The sequence below is a fragment of the Sorex fumeus genome, unplaced genomic scaffold (assembly GCF_029834395.1).
Source record: "Sorex fumeus unplaced genomic scaffold, SorFum_2.1 ptg000061l, whole genome shotgun sequence".
Lineage (NCBI taxonomy): Eukaryota > Metazoa > Chordata > Mammalia > Eulipotyphla > Soricidae > Sorex > Sorex fumeus.
In genome coordinates, this window is record NW_026606118.1 from 53,359,906 (window position 1) to 53,377,225 (window position 17,320).

Sequence of the window (17,320 nt, forward strand, 5' to 3'; positions counted from 1 at the left end):
CATTCCCCATCACCCCTGCCTCTGTGGCAGGGCATTCCCTTTTGTTCTCTCTCTCCTTTTGGGTGCTGTGGTTTGTAAAAGAGTCATTGAGTGGCAATCATGTTCGGTCTATAGTCTACTTTCAGCATGCTTCTCCCATCCTGGGAGGATCCTCCCAATACCCTTTATTTGGTGCTCCCTTCTCTATCTGAGCTGCCTTTTCCCCTAGCATGTGTGGCTGGCCTCCAAACCATGGAGTAAACCTCCTGGTACTTATCTCAGCTATTCTTGAGTCTGACCAGAGTTCTGATCCAGCATCTATATGGTCCCTGGAGCCCGCCAAGAATAAACCCTGAGCACAGCCAGAAGTAAAACCCTGAGCACAGCTGGATGTGCTCTTCCCCCACCCCCACCTCGGAAAGAAACATGATAGAAATGTTCAAAAAACATTTGTTGAAGAATCAAGAGCCAAATATGAAGTGGGGGGGGGCTGGAGTGGGGAAGTTCCCTTGTGTGATCTGCCAGAGAAAAGTGTGTTAAAAGCAAAGGGCTGACAGTTCCAAGGCTTTTTGAGGAGGTGAGATAAATTGAAAGGGGGAAGAAAATCAGAAGAAAACTATTGGCCATTTGTAGGCAGCATTTTATACACAAGGGGTTATTATCACTAACCCACTGACTGCCCTACCACTTCCCAGGTGTATTGTAACACATCTTGAGCCAGGTTAGTCTTGAGGCTACTTGCAGATCTCACATTGTCAGAACACTGGCCCTTTCTTGGAAGTCCTCCTCACAAGTTTTCTCTTCTTTACTTATGTCTACTTTTTGCCCAAGCTGCCGCTACTTCCATAACAAAAATGTGAGACAGAAAATCTCAGTGGGGTGGGGAGGGGGGAGGAAGGAGAGGTGAAAGGTTAGTTTATAAAAGGCACTTCATATTATCCATTCTATATGCTAAACCTGATTAGGAACGGTTCTTAATTTTTGCTCTGCTTCTGGAGAAACTGAGGCACACACAAATCATGGTTTCTCTGAAGTTCATCTTAGAGAACAGGGCATTCTCTGGCTTGTCAATATTCAGCCAAAGTGGAATAATTTGCTTGGATTTCTTCTTGTTAATAATTTTTTTCTTTGAAATAGTTAGAAATTCACAAGTAGTTTTAAGAGATATAGCACTGGGTTCAGAGTTCGACAGGAAAGCATATGCCTTGCATGCATGAGACTGGCTTCAATCCCCAGCACCCTGCACTTCCTTATCCCTCAACCCCCACCCCCCGCCCCACACACACACGTGTGGACACATGTACACATTCTCATAAGTAAAGATACTAAAGAGAATTTTGATCTATCTTTTGCCCAACTTCCTCTAGTGATATCTTGTGTAGTCAGGTACTATCTAAACCAGAAAATGAACATCAAGTATAATGTCATTGAATACATAGTTCAGTTCATACCAGTTTTCTTTTTTTTTTTTTTGCTTTTTTTTTTTTTTTGCTTTTTTGGGTCACACCCGGTGATGCACAGGGATTGATTACTCCTGGCTCTGCACTCAGGAATCACCCCTGGCGGTGCTCAGGGGACCATATGGGATGCTGGGAATCGAACCTGGTTTGGCCACGTGCAAGGCAAACGCCTTACCCGCTGTGCTATTGCTCCAGCCCCAGTTCACACCAGTTTTCACATGCACTTTTGTGTATGTAGTGAACAGAATTTGATCACATGGGTAGATTAATGTAGCTGCCATCATAGTCAGAATCAAGAACTGCTTCATCCCTACAAAGAAATTTCCAGCTACTTTCCCTTATTGCTACCTTATCTATGCCTTAAGCTCTGACAACTGTTCTACAAGGCTATACTATTGTCATTTAGAGATGCTTCCATAGATCGAGTCATGAGTGTGCAATCGGACTGGTCTTTTCTTTCACATGCAACAACATTTCTGAGATCTAACCAAATCATTCCTTACATATATCAACTTTCATTCTTTTTCAACTCTCAGGCATACTGGTTGAGGATATATCAAAGGTTTGTTTTGTTTTGTTTTGTTTTGTTTGTTCTAAGTAATGTAGGAGTACTGCTATTTATTCAGCCTTTGATTAAGCTGATTGAATTGGGCATGAACTACCCATTATTTTTTTTTAAATTGCATCACTTGAGATAGAGTTACAAAGCTTTCATGTTTGAGATTCAGCCATACAATGATGAAACACCCATCCCTCCACCAGTGCACATTTTCCACCACCCACATCTCAGTCCTCACCCTGCCTCTATGGCAGACAATTTCCCCAGTACTCTCTTTCTAATTTGGTGCATTATGTTTTGCTGAAAATTTCCCACCACCATTCAAGCCTACCTGCCAGGGGCAGATGCTAGATCATTTATTTTCCATTGTTCATTTTGAATATCATAAGAGCTTGTATGGCTGTGATTATAAATATAAATATCTAGATTGTAAATGGTTGGGTTCCAGAGAAATCTCTGTATGGCAGAAATCCATTTTGGGATTCAATTGGGAGTCTCTGGGCCAGGGCTGTTGGTGCACTACTATGGCACCCAGAGGCAAATTGTGGGCATGACAGCCAGTCTATTGGGCAGGCGGGGACCCAGTGAGGGCCAGCCTGGGTCATCTGCCACCATGTGGCCTGGAGATTTAGTCCTGGAACCCACATATGGGGGGTGGAACTCTTGGTCACTGGGATTCCATCTGGAGTAAGTGGGGAGAACACACCTTCTCCCTCTGGGGTGCCCCAGTGAAATTGGCCCGGTATGGGGCCCAAAGAGATCTCTGGCACTGTGGTGTCTTCCAAGACTTGCTGCTGTGTCTTCTGGGCCAGGGCTGTTGGTGCGCTAAAATGGCACAAGGATTGTGGGCATGACAGCCAGTCTGCTGGGAGGGCAGGGACCCAGGAGGGATAGCTTGGGTCCTCTGCCACCATGTGACCTGGAGATTCAGTTCTGGAACCCGCATACCTGGGCCTTGCTTGTGGAAACTCTTGGTCACCAGGATTCAATCTGGAGTAGGTGGGGAGAACACACCTGCTCCATCTGGGATACCCCAGTGAAATTGGCTCGGTATGGGGCCCGCGCTGTGGTATCTTCCGGAACTTGCTAATGTGTCTCTGGGTCAGGGTGTTGGTGTACTAAGATCCACATTACAAAGTTTTCAGCAGATTATATCTTGGTGAAGTCCATCCTGAGATGGTGGAGTCAGGCTTGGGGTGTGGCGGTGATTTTGGATTGTGGAAGCAAGTGGCTGGCTGGGACTCTGCTTGGGCAGGCACAGGCCAACCAGCCCCCTCCAATTTACCCCAATCTGTTCAGCCATGCACAGGTCTGAGCTTTTATACAGCTTCTGATCTCTTTCAAGATTTATTTAGGGTTCTCTGAAGCAAGGCCTGCAGTAGAGCTTACAGGGTGGTGCTGGAGTTGGTTTTGGAAGTGACTGCCAGTGCTTCCATGTGTATTGGGAAGTGGAGGGAGGTAGCCCGCCCCAACCCTGAGAAAACCTGGAGATTTCAGTCACAAAACCTGCATACCAGAATTTTCAGCAGATTATAACTTGGTGAGATCCATCCTGAGATGGTGGAGTCAGTCCAAGGATATGGCATCAATTTTAGATTGTGGAAGCAAGTGGCTGCTGGGGGCTCTTGTGGACAGGCCACCAGGTCAACCTGCCCCCCTCTGATTTACCCCAGTCTCTTCAGCCTTGTGCGGGCCCGAGATTAACTGCAGCTTTTGATCTCTTTCAAGATTTATCTATGGGTCTCTGAAATAAGGCCAATAAATGAGCTTGTATAGCTGAGCCGGAGGTGGTTTGTGGGTGTGGATCCCACATACCTAACTTTTGGACATTTATTTTCTTAGTAAACTTGGTTCCAAGTTGTTGGGTGTCTGGCTATAGGCACAGCAGCAATTTTGGGGTATCAGGAAGCTTGAAGGCACCATCAGACTGCTGATGCACTCACTCTGCAGGTACAGGTTGATCTATTGATGGCACCATGCCCCCTAACTTTTATTTTTAACCTATCCTTCATTGGAAAACATTTGCATTGTCTCCTATTTGTGGATATGATGTTAAAACTGCTTCACCATGTGTGAACAGGTTACTGTACAGAAATGGTTGTCATCCCTCTCTTCCTCCCTCCTCCTCCTCCCTCCTCTTTCTCTCTTTCTTTCTCTCTTTCTTTCTCCCTTTCTTTCTCTCTCTCCCTTTCTTTCTCTCTCATCTGTCTTCCTTTCTTTCTTTCTTTCTTTCTTTCTTTCTTTCTTTCTTCCTTTCATTTTTTTTTTTGGACCAAAACCAGCAATGATCAGGACTTACTCCTGGTGGTGTGCAGGGGACCACATGGGATACCAGTGATTGAACACAAATCCGCCTTGTGCAAAGCAAGTGCTCAGCCCTTGAGCCTTCTTTGCCACCTCTTCATACATTTTTTTAGTATAATAGTTATGATTAACATTTTCTACAATATTTCCACAAGGGTTTCTTTACCTCCATGTCTTTTACTTATACTGTTTACTTTTTGATAATGCCCATCCTAACAGGTGTGAGGTGCTAGCTCATGATAATTTGCATTTCCCTAATGACTAGTGATGCAAAGCATGTTTTTCTATTCCTGGCCATTTATAGGTTTTCTTTGCAAAATTGTCTATTCAAGTCTTTAACTATTTTAAAATTTGGGTGTCTAGTTTTCATTACGAAGTTGTTAGAATTCATATATTTTAGAAACAAATTTCTTTTTTTTTTTTCACCTTTATTTTATTTTATTTTTTTTAAAGTTGTAGATTTACAATTTTTTGTGCTTTGGTTTCAATTATACAATGATCAGATACCCATCCCTCCACCAGTGCCCATTTTCCACCACCATGGATAATATCCCTCCCACCCCCATCCCCCCATCTCCCCGTCTCTGTGGCAGGGCAATCCCCTGTGTTCTCTCTCTCCTTTTGGGTGTTGTGGTCTGCAAAAGAGGCATTGAGTGGCAAACATGTTCAGTCCATAGTCTACTTTCGACATGCATCTCCCCTCCTGGGAGGATCCTCCAAACATCCTTTATTTGGTGCTCCCTTCTCTATCTGAATAGCCCTTTCCTCTAGGATACCCGGCTGGCCTCTAAGTTATGGAGTAATCCTCCTGGTGCTGATCTCAGCTATTCTTGGGTATTAATCTCATACTTTGTTACTTTATATCCCCCAGATGAATGCAATCTTTCTATGTCTATCCCTCTCTTTCTGACTCATTTCGCTTAGCATGATACTTTCCATATTGTACCACTTGTATGTAAATTTCATGACTTCATCTTTTCTAAGAGCTACATAGTACTCCATTGTGTAGATGTACCAAAGTTTCTTTAACCAGTCATCTGTTCTTGGGCATTCAGGTTTCTTCCAGTTTCTGGCTATTGTAAAGAGGGCTGCAATGAACAAACAAGTGCAGATGTCACTTCGACTATACATTTTTGCCTCTCTGGGATATATTCCCAGGAGTGGTATTGCTGGGTCAAATGGGAGCTCAATTTCTAATTTTTTGAGAATCGTCCATACTGTTTTCCAGAAGGGCAGAAACAAATTTCTTATGAGCATATAGTTTGCAAATATTTTCTCCCAGTGTGACTTGCCTTTTCACTGTCTATTTTCTTTGGAATTCAGAAAATTTTTAGTTTACTGTAAACCCAGGTACTTATTTTTCTTTTTGTGTCACAGCCATCAAATTATTGCCAAGACTAGCATGAAGAAGCTTTCCACTCATGTAGGAGTTTTACAGTGTCAGGTCTTATGCTTAGATCTTCATTCATTTTGAGTTGATTTTTGTGTACGGTATAAGTTAAGTTAACGGTATAAGTTAAGGCTTAGCTTTCATTCTAATATTTAAGGAAGTGACTTCCCTGTTCTGTTTAAGTTTTCACCCAGGAAAACTTGTTCAGGAGGCCCTCAGACAGTATCCTAGCATCCTAGATGACAACACAGTAGTTGGGGGAAATTTCAGTTGTATATTTGGTATAAATATAGTAAAAAAAACTCTTCAGGCCAATAAACTTTAAGGGAAAAAAAGATATATAATTAGTCTTCCTCCTTCCATTACTTGAATATTACAGGCTCACTGGTAGCATTTAGAACATTCCATAAAGTCCTATGATGAAAGTACTTCCTCAACATGGCTTAATGTAGTATTTCCTAATATAACATGATCACAAAGTACACACATAAATTGATTCTACATTGATTCCTATCATCACATGAGATAGTAATTTTTTACAGAGCAGTGTTTCAAGAACTCTGAAATGTCAAAGATGATGACATTGAGACACCCAGAAAAATACGATGAATTTATAGTCAGAAGTTCTGGGCCCATAGGAGTGGTTGACTAAGCCTAAAAATTTCTGAATATATTCAAGTCAACTAATCATCTTGGAGACTGAAAGAGACTTAGGAGTTTCACAGGGGCTGTGACAGTCACCATGGTCGTATCAAGCTCTGAGTCAGGCCTTGCCTCCAGATATGTAAGAAAGGAAATGGATACCAGGGAAAGGTAATCGTGTAATGTGCTGATAAGCAAGACCATGCTTTAGCAGAATCAGATTCCACTTTCACTTTCTTCCTGCTTAAAAACCAAGGTGTGCATCATGAATGAAGCTTCAGACCTGGCAGCTGTGGAGACAGACTGGGAAACCATGGGATCAGGAACCAAGCTGAGCTGTTAAAGTGAGCAGGGCAGGGCCTGCATGTTCACCTGGGGGGCTGAGCTTGGATGTGTGGAGGCAGTATTTTTTTTTTCTGGTGACTTGAAATGAATGATTTTATTTTGTTGTTGTTGTTGTTTTTTACATTTTTTTTATTATTAGTGAAACACCATGAGGTACAGTTGTTGATTTACAATTTTTGTCCTTGGGTTTTGATTATACAATGATCAAATACCCATCCCTCCACCAGTGCCCATTTTCCACCACCATGGATAATATCCCTCCCACCCCCATTCCCCTCATCCCACCCTGCCTCTGTGGCAGGGCAATCCCTTGTGTTCTCTCTCTCTTTTTGGGTGTTGTGGTCTGCAAAAGAAGCATTGAGTGGCAAACATGTTCAGTCCATAGTCTACTTTCGACATGCATCTCCCCTCCTGGGAGGATCCTCCAAACACCCTTTATCTGGTGCTCCCTTCTCTATCTGAGCTGCCATTTCCCCTAGAATGCCCGGCTGGCCTCTAAGCTATGGAGTAAACCTCCTGGTGCTGATCTCAGCTATTCTTGGGTATTAATCGTGGAGGCAGTATTTATGTGTCCCAGAAATGTAGAACTTCCGGGGGCTGGAGCGATAACACTAGCAGGTAGGGCCTTGCACGTGGTAGGGCCTTGCATGCCTTGCTCGCGGTTGACCCAGGTTCGATTCCTAGCATCCCACATGGTCCCCCAAGCACCGTCAGGAGTAATTCCCCGAGTCCATGAGCCAGGAGTAACCCCTGTGCAACGCCGGGTGTGACCCAAAAAGAAAAAAAAAAAAACAGAAGAAATGTAGAACTTACATTTGCACAGCCCATTTTCAAGGTCTCATAGTTTAAAATTGAGATTGGACAGACTGGAGAGATAGTACAAGAGCTAAAGAGTTTTCTTAGCAAGTGCCCACTCCAGTTCAATCCCCAGTACTGCATGTGGTCCCCTGAGCCCTGCCAGGAATGATGCTTGAGTGCGGAGCCAGGTGTAAACCCTGAGCATGACCTGGTATGGCCCATAAGCCAAAACAACAGCAACAGAAAAAACCTTCTCTTCCCTCCACTATCCAAATTGGTAATTGCATCATCTTCTTGAAGTTTGGTTAACTTTGTTTTAGAAATAAAAAAAAAAAAGATCATTATAAATTTGATAGCTCTATAGATCTGTGGCCCAAAGAGCAGTGTATTATGTAAATCGAAGTAGCATTAGAGGTTACTTAATCACACTTCTCACTCCAAAGCTCTCTATTGCATACTTCACTGCAATTCAAATCCGTGACCTGGAACTTAAAAACATCCACCCCTCCAGCCCTTGAGCTCTGAAACCACTCAAGTGCAACAACACAAGTGCAAAGTGTAGAGTTTTCAACTGCCAAGCAAATTGGGGCAATGAAGATAGCCAGAATAGATAATCCTGTGGCAATGATTATCTGCACACTCCAATTCAACAGCCATTTGGCAACTCTGGATTGCAGTTGGAGTTCTACAAATCTAGCTCAAAGTCTCTACTACAGGATTGAATAGTTCTTGCACTATGAAGCATATTTGTCACCTCAGAACATTTAGTGACACAATCAAAATGATTTCTCAGCACCCCTTCCCACCTTTCCCCCCAATTAGCATTTATTTCCTTGCACAAAGTGGAACAGATAAAAAACAAAAAGGTCTGGTCTAGTTTCTGTTCTTTTTTTTTTTTTTTTTTTTTTTCTTTTTTTTTTTTCCCCTTTATTTTATTTTATTTTTTTCAAAGTTGTAGATTTACAATTTTTTGTGCTTTGGTTTCAATTATACAATGATCAGATACCATCCCTCCACCAGTGCCCATTTTCCACCACCATGGATAATATCCCTCCCACCCCCATCCCCCCATCCCCCCGTCTCTGTGGCAGGGCAATCCCCTGTGTTCTCTCTCTCCTTTTGGGTGTTGTGGTCTGCAAAAGAGGCATTGAGTGGCAAACATGTTCAGTCCATAGTCTACTTTCGACATGCATCTCCCCTCCTGGGCTAGTTTCTGTTCTTAAAACATCTTCAGGGAAAAACAAATCTTGTGAAACAAATGTGTATACGTCAGGTGTATAGGTTCCGTGTCATGGAAAAGTCTTTGAGGGCCACATATGATCCACTAATCTCTTTGCTAGAATGTGTTCGCATAGCAGATGCTAGTGAAGTTAAAGTACAGAAGTGAATCTAGGTAGATGGGACCGCAGCTTACCTGTGTCTCCTTTCTGTCCCCTCGGCCCTACTCCAAACGGACCTTCTCCAACCAGATCACTGCTAGTATCAAAGATCAAGACTGTGCTTAATTGTACATTTTCAACCCTCATTATTCTTCCGTCTTTACCCATTGAATCCACTGGCCCAGCCACATGGTACACATCACAGTGTTCCAAAGAGGTCCCCTATTCCCTTCCCAGATCAGACTTCATTTCCTTCCACCTTCTTTAGTCACTGTCCTCCCGTGGTTCATCGATTTCCTCGAGCGGGCCCAGTAACATTGTGAAACTTCTTACTGTGTTTGGCATATCGAGTATGCCATGGGAAGCTTGCCAGGCTTTGCCAGGCGGGCGAGATACTCTCGGTAGCTTGCAGGGCTCTCTGAGAGGAGCGGAGGAATTGAACTTGGGCCGGCCAGGCTGGCCTTGCCGGTTGCATACAAGGCAAATGCCCTACCGCTGTGCTATCCCTCCAGCCTTCGTTAGTAGCTGATTTATTCTTTTTCTTCAAGACAGCCGCTTTCACCACCTTGCTGCTCCCTTCCATGGTTCTGCTAAATCAGCTGTGCGGTCCACAAGGTGTTCCCACCTCATTTAAATTTTCACTAAGAATTCTAAGAGCTGTGCCGTGTAATGAAGGGATGAAAATTAAGAGACTGGCGAGGAAAAAAGGAGGACAGGGTAAAGAAATGGAGGCTGAGAGTTATGTTAGATGCCAGGTAGAACACCAGAACAGACAGCAATTCAGTAAGACAAGACCTGGGTCTTGCTAACCAGGTGTTTCCAATTCAATTAGAGCTGATGAAGGAAGCTAAGAGAGACCATTAAAGCTACAAATTGCAGGAAATGTATACTACAACAATGATAAAGAAGAAACTGCATAAATATAGAGAGGAGAAGCAACTTAAATGGAGTAAAGGGGCTGGAGAGATAGTACAGGGGGTAGGGCATTTACCTTGCTGACCCTGGTTCAACTTCCAGCAACCCATATGGTCCGCTAAGCACTGCCAAGAGTAATTCCTTAGTGCAGAGCCAGGAGTAAGCCCTGAGCATCACCGGGTGTGACCCAAAAAAAAAGCCAAATAAATAAATAATAAAGAAATAATAAAATAAAATGGAGTAGAATGGGGCTGGAGTGATAGCACAGTGGTAGGGCATTTGCCTTGCACGCAGCCAACATGGCCAACCCGAGTTCCATTCCTCCGCCCCTCTCGGAGAGCCCGGCAAGCTACCGAGAGTATCTCGCCCGCACGGCAGAGCCTGGCAAGCTCCCCGTGACGTATTCGATATGCCAGACACAGTAACAACAAAGTCTCCAATGGAGACGTTTCTGGACCCGCTTGAGCAAATCGATGAACAACGGGAGGACAGTGACAGTGACAGTGGAGTAGAATGAGTTCCCTTCTGCCCAGGCTACGATCTGAGTTATCTTGCTTTCCTCTTTACTGTGTTACATCCTTTGTTTCAGAAAGAGTAACCATTAAGTAAAATGGTGCTTCTCCTTCTCCTTTTCTCTTTGAAATATACTCATTATGAGATGGCATTTTGGATTTGCTTTAAAATCACTTTGTTTTGGTCAGGGAATGCGCGGGACATAAATGAAACAAGACTGGCTGTGGAATGACTGTTAAATCAGGATGGTGGGGTCAGTGTGGTAGGTGGACTTTTTCTAGTTTTGTGTAATTATTCATATTTTTAAAAATACAAAATAAATCCTTATCAGGAACCCTGAGTGCTAGGCTGGTTAAATAGTTCACCAGGTTAAATTAAACAGTAACTCACTGTTTACACAGGCCTTCAATAAAATTTAATGCACACATGAAATGTGTCAGATACTTGACAGAACTTAAGATTTTTACCATGGGAGATCAACTGTCCCTATGTCTTTTGCTTCCTCAACTTATATCCTGCTTGTCCTGGACTGTGACATCATCCAGGATGATTTAACTGGGGAGAAATGGTGAGGATCATCAGTGGTCGCATAGCTAAGAAATGGGACTGTCTTCTCATTGTCTAATATTGAGAACCTCTCACGTTTTAAATAACCATGAAATATGGGGACATTTATTGCTGCCTGCCTGGTTGTATACTTTCACTCTTCTACTCTCCGTAGAAAAGGAAATTAAGGCCCTAGGAGGGCAAGCAGCTTGTCCAATGTCACACAGTAAGGAAGGGGCAGGTTGAATGTTTCAACCTTTGAAAGTCAGACCCTAACATCAATTCACTTAAACAGAAAGAAATTCCCAAGTTAGTCCTATAAAGCTTTGATTTCTACCTCTACTTCATTTGTTCTCGTATCTTCCTACTCCCAAACACTTGCTTATGGGTAAATCTTTCCTCATTCTTCTCCAATTTTCTTTTCTTTTTTTATTTTATTTTTATTTTTTATTTTTTTGCTTTTTTGGGTCACACCTGGCGATGCACAGGGGTTACTCCTGGCTCTGCACTCAGGAGTTACTCCTTTCGGTGCTCAGGGGACCATATGGGATGCTGGGAATCGAACCCGGGTCGGCCGCGTGCAAGGCAAACGCCCTACCCACTCTGCTATCTCTCCAGCCCCTCCAATTTTCTTTTATAAAATAATTTTTTATTTTTTCGGCTTTACCTTTAAAAGATACAATTAAATAATTTAATTTCATCTCAAGTACACTTTTTGACCATAATAGAATTAAATCATAAATAAACAAATCAACAAAATTTTCAATACAAATTAAGTGTTACATTTGTATTCCATGGGTAAAAGAGGAAAAATATTTTCCAAGAAGTATTAGATAATATTTCCCCCCAAAAGTTCCTTTTAGGTTATACCTGGCAATACTCAGGGACTACTTACACCTAGCTTGAGGGTCAGCAGTGTGAAGAAGGAAACCATGTAATAGCAAAGACTGGAATGGAGTGCACCACATATAAAGCATGTCATGTCAAACCTTTGAGCAATCAGTATCAGAAATAAAATGAAAGCTCAAATAAGGAATTCATATAAGAAATATTAGGAAGACCCCAAAAACTGCAATGGGCATAAATTTTAAAATGGGTGATATTAATTTATTCCTTGAGAACTGCAGAGGACCAGAACTTAGTTAAAATAAGATAACCTGAAGACCCCTAACTGTTCTTTTTGACATAGAAATAAACTTCATTGAAGAGAAACAAACATTAAATTTTATAACTAAAAGATATGAGTTTAAATTTAAAATTTTCTAAATTTAAGAGATTGGAGATGGCAAGAATTAGTAAACTTGAACTTAGCTTCCCACTATTATACTCTTCTCTCCTGCACTTTTTAGGAATTGTATTACATTCAAGTGGGTTTTCTTTTCCTTTTATAGAATTCTCTTAAATGTTTCTTGGAGGGCGTATTTAGTGATGATGAAGTTCTCTGAAAGTTTCTCCTTGAAATCTGAGAGGTACCTTAGCCAGGGAGAGTATTGTGGATTAGAGGTCTTTTTCATTCAGCATTTTGCACACATACTTCATGCCACTCAATTCTGGACAGTAGTTTCTGTAGTAAAATCTGCTGGTGGTCCCATGGGCTTCTCTTATCAGTGACTTACTTTTTGTTTACCTTTGAATGTTTTTAGTTTAATTTAATCCCTGGCTGTGCTCAAGGGTTACTCCTGGTTCAGAACTCAGAGATCTCTCCTGGTGGTGCTTGGAGAACCTTTTACAGTACGGGGATCAAACCCCAGTCAACTGCAGGCCTTATCTACTGTAATATCTCTCTGGTTCCCTTGAAGGTGAATTTTTAATATTCTATTGCTGATTTTAGGGTCCTCTTTCATCTTTGAGTTTTGACATTTTAATTATAAATATGTGGTATGTGTGCCTCTGTCTAGGATTGTTTGGGTTGGGACTCTTTGAGCTCTCAGAATCAGTTGCTGAGTTCTTGCTCAGCCCTCAGGAAATTCTTGACTATTATTTCTTCAACTAAGAATTCTACCTTAGGCTAGAAAGATAGCCCAAAGAGCTGGAGCACATGCTTTGCATGCAAGATGCCTGGATTGCTTTAGATTAGAACTACTCTTAGTCTCTAAATATACCATCCTTCCCAATAGCACAGTGGTAGGGTGTTCGCCTTACAAGCGGCCAACATGGCCAACCCGAGTTCGATTCCTGCGCCCCTCTCGGAGAGCCCGGCAAGCTACCAAGAGTATTCGATATGCCAAACACAGTAACAACAAAGTCTCCAGTGGAGACGTTACTGGGCCCGCTCGAGCAAATCGACGATCAACGGGAGGGCCTTTACCTTTTACCTTTTACCTTCCCCAATATACTCTTCTTTAAATTCTAGAGCCTTTGAAATTAAAATATAGGGAATGTAGTGATATAGTGGCAAAGGGGAAAAAATGGAAGTCACTTGCTCTCTTAAGAAATTACCAGTTGCCACTCAATGCCTCTTTTGCAAAACACAACATCCCAAAGGAGAGAGAGAACAAAAGGGAATGCCCTGTCACAGAGGCAGGGTGGGATAGGGGGGCTGAGGGGTGGGAGGGAAACTGGGATCCGATCCGTGGTGGTGGAGAATGGGCACTGGTGGAGGGATGGGTATTTGATTATTGTATAATTGAAATCCAAGCACAAAAATTTGTAAGTCTGCAACTGTACCTCATGGTGTTTCGCTAATAAAAATTAAAAAAAAAAAGAACTGGGAAATATACCAACAACAACAACAACAAAAAGAAATTACCAGTACCTCTTCATTTTTCTTTGACAACTGATCAAAGAGAAAAGGTTAATGAGATACCAGCCAACACTTAGTGAGCACAGAATAGATTCTAAAGGTGAGCATTTTACATCACCTTTTAACATTTAACTCTTAAATGACCCAGGGGTTAACACTCTTCTCCCATTTATAGATGAGGCACTGAGATTAAAAGAAATTAAGAATTTGCCTCAGATCAATCAGCTACAGGCACTGGAAAGAGATTTGCCTCAAGGCTGCTGTGTAAGTGTGTTGGGGAACCTTTTTTTTTTTTTTCATAATGGGTAAAAAGTCACCATATTGGCTAGTAGAAACCTGTATGAAACCAACCCAACAGACTTGGGAGTGAAAACAGAGAACCTTCATCTGCTTATTCATCAGGAATAAGCCTGAGCTTTCTACAGAGCACATACTCCACACTCTCTGCTCTACACTGGATTATGACTGTGACATTTAGAAAAGAGAATCAATGGAGATTGCTAAATAAAAAATTTGTGGCGTTAAGCCTGAACCATATCTTGATGGATTGGGAGATTATTTTTAGACAAAGCAATTTCCTCTTGGGACAAAGGGTCAGATGGTTGAGGGGGAGACAACAGAATGAGGAATGAGTATATAAAGTGCAAGGAACAGTGGCGAGGTGAGGGGAGGGATGGGTGAATGAGAGAGTTGAGGCAAGCAGGGCAGGAAGGGCTTTGAAAGGGCCAGAGCCGTTAAGACTTGCAGCAGGAGGCAATGTGGAGCCAGGGGAGTGATCTGCTCTAGGGAGGGGTGAGATAAAAAGCATTTTTTAGGAGATTAGTCTGGCTGAGGCATAAGGTGTGTTGGTCTTAGGCAAGTTCAGACCAAAAGTTGACAAGAAACCCTGAAGGAACTGTCCTATTCAGACTGGTCCTATCTTGACCAAAGCTCTGAAGACCTCAATCAGCTCTGGCATTCATGTGGTAGTTAGGATAGTTTGATAGAAAATTGGGAATTATCTAGGGGCGCTTGCTGTCCCTGAGATGAATCCTACACTGTCCCCTCATTTTTCATTTCTAGGTAACTGGAGCGATAGCACAGCGGGTAGGGCGTTTGCCTTGCACATGGCCGACCTGGGTTCAATTCCTCTGTCCCTCTCAGAGAGCCCGGCAAGCTACCGAGAGTATCCCGCCTGCATGGCAGAGCCTGGCAAGCTCCCTGTATCATATTAGATATGCCAAAAACAGTAACAATAAATCTCACAATAGAGATGTTACTGGTGCCCGCTCGAACAAATCGATAACCAAAGGACTTAGGAAGCTGGAGTTTTCAGAAGCAACTCCTAGACCTGAACTGCCTTGGCCATCGTTCCCTGTGGACAGGAGGGAAATACATTGCTCATCTTGGTCACAGGCCTTGCAGTCAGAGTACACAACTGATCCAGGCTTCTCTTTGAGTGCCCTCCTTTCTGCTATGGCCCTTTCTCCCACCTGTTCATTTATTGCTGTTCTTTAAAGCTTCTCCACCCCTCTCTGGCTCCTTCTCCTGAAGACTCTGAGAAGAATTTCCAGGCTAGCAAGGTCTGAAATATGCCATGTGCTGCCAAGCCTGATGATAACAGTAAGGAGAGTGAGTTTCATTAGCCTGACTCTCTGTTGTTGGTGACAAGGAACGTTCCCCGTAAGCATTTGAACTCTAACCCCAGGCAGGTCTGCAGAGGAATAGAGGAGCCTGAGGTGCAGTGTTTATCCAAGCCCTGCATCCCTGCACTTGCTTCCTCTCTTTAGTGGTACCATGGGGAACCTGAGCTTCCTGTTTGTCAAGTCATTTGCAGCTCCAGCCTTTAGGTTTCCCAAGGACTTTGCCACTCTCAGTGTGCTGGCCGGGATACAATTTGAGCTCTGAGAGGACAGAGTCTGAGCTGTGAGGCACATGAAAACAACAGTCATGAAGGAGCCACATCTGCAAATAAGAGCTCACGCCTTTGCTTCCTGCAACACACGTTGCTCCACTCTCTCTTCAGAGGATGAATTTGAATGTTTCCCCCAAGAAGCTTCTGTGAACATATTTCCTGTGACCTTGTCACTAATTCCTTTCTGTTCTATGTTAAGTCCCTTGGTCGAGAATAAAATGAAGGGAAATCCTACAGATGATGTGGTTACATGACTCTATACTATCCATGATAAACCATACCATCTCTGGATCCCTGGACTGGGTTTTGTTTGCCTGATGGACCAGACCCTATTTTTTTGCCATTCTGGCTCTGAAACAGCAAAGTTACCAAGAAAGATTATCCAGGGCACTTCAATTCTCCTCTGGCCCACCATGCTGACCCAGAGTAGTGCAAGGATGTGGTTTCAAAGGAAGATGTCCATCTGATTAAGGGAAACAGTTTTATATGATAGTTACCCAGTGAAGGGAGAGATTGTCAGTGACACAGGAAGTGCTGGAGAGAGGAGTTGCCAGTCAAGCCTGTGGGTGAACAGCCAGTACCAGGAAAGATGATCTTACATGGGATGACGTGAGTGAGAGAGTGATTTAGCCAAGAAATACTAAGCATTGAGGACATAGGTATTAGCATACATCAAAAACAAATCTGTCTTTTAGGCTTCTGGCAGTTCTCAAAGGAACCTGAGCATTTCTGGTTGTGTGCTTAAAACTGATCCTTTACATTGTTTGGGGAAACATATGTGGTATCAGCCACATACGAGGCCTTACCTCCTTACTATCTCTCTTGAACCCGATTTTTCTTTTCAGGCAATAGATTTGCTTAAAGTTGAAGCTGGAGAGAGGCTGGAGCGATAGCACAGCAGGTAGGGCATTTGCCTTGCACGTGGCCAACCGGGGTTTGATTCCCAGCATCCCATATGGTCCCCTGAGCACCGCCAGGAGTGATTCTTGAGTGCAGAGCCAGGAGGAACCACTGAGCATTGCCAGGTGTTACCCAAAAAAGAAAAAAAAAGTTGAAGCTGGAGAGACATAGCAGTGAATCCCAGAAGACAGCAGCTTGTCAGAGATCTCTCTGGACCCCATACTGAGCCAGTTCCACTGGGGCACCTCAGATGGAGCCGGTGTTCCCTCTCCTCCCACTCCAGATGAAATCTCCGTCGCAGCGAGCTTCCAGAAGATAAACTATGTGGGTTCAAGGACTAAGACTCCAAGCCACATGGTGGCAGTGGAGACAGGCTGACCCTTCCCATCTCCCTACCCACTTGGGGTCCTGGCTGTCACGCCCACAATCTGCTTCCAGGCGCCATCTGAGTGCATCAACGGCCTTGATCCAGAGACTCCCAAATGATCTCAAAATGGATTAGCTCTCTACAGACATGTCTCTGGACCCCAGCCATTTACAATTTTAGAATCCAGAAGCATGCGGCTGCTCTTGTGGCTGCACGACCTCTAATGATATTCATAATAAGAAATTATCTAGCATCTGCCCCTGGCGGGCAGGCTTAAATGGTGGGGTGGGGGGCTGCTCAAAATGATGCCTTAATAGACTCTAAATGTGGGCAGGAAAAACTGTTAGCAGTATCAGGTGTGCATATGAGGCGGGGGGGATTGTGTGCGTGTGTGTGTGTCTGTATGTGTGTGCACATGCAAACGCGCATATGCATGTGGTGTTAATTCACAAGGATGTGTGTATATGCATGTGTGTGAAACAACACATTGAGGAGCAGGGGACAAAGTGTGGTGTCTTTCTTCCTTTTGGCACTCAACAGAAGTTAGTGTTTAATAAACTGGTGCCATATTGAACTGAAGGAGAGA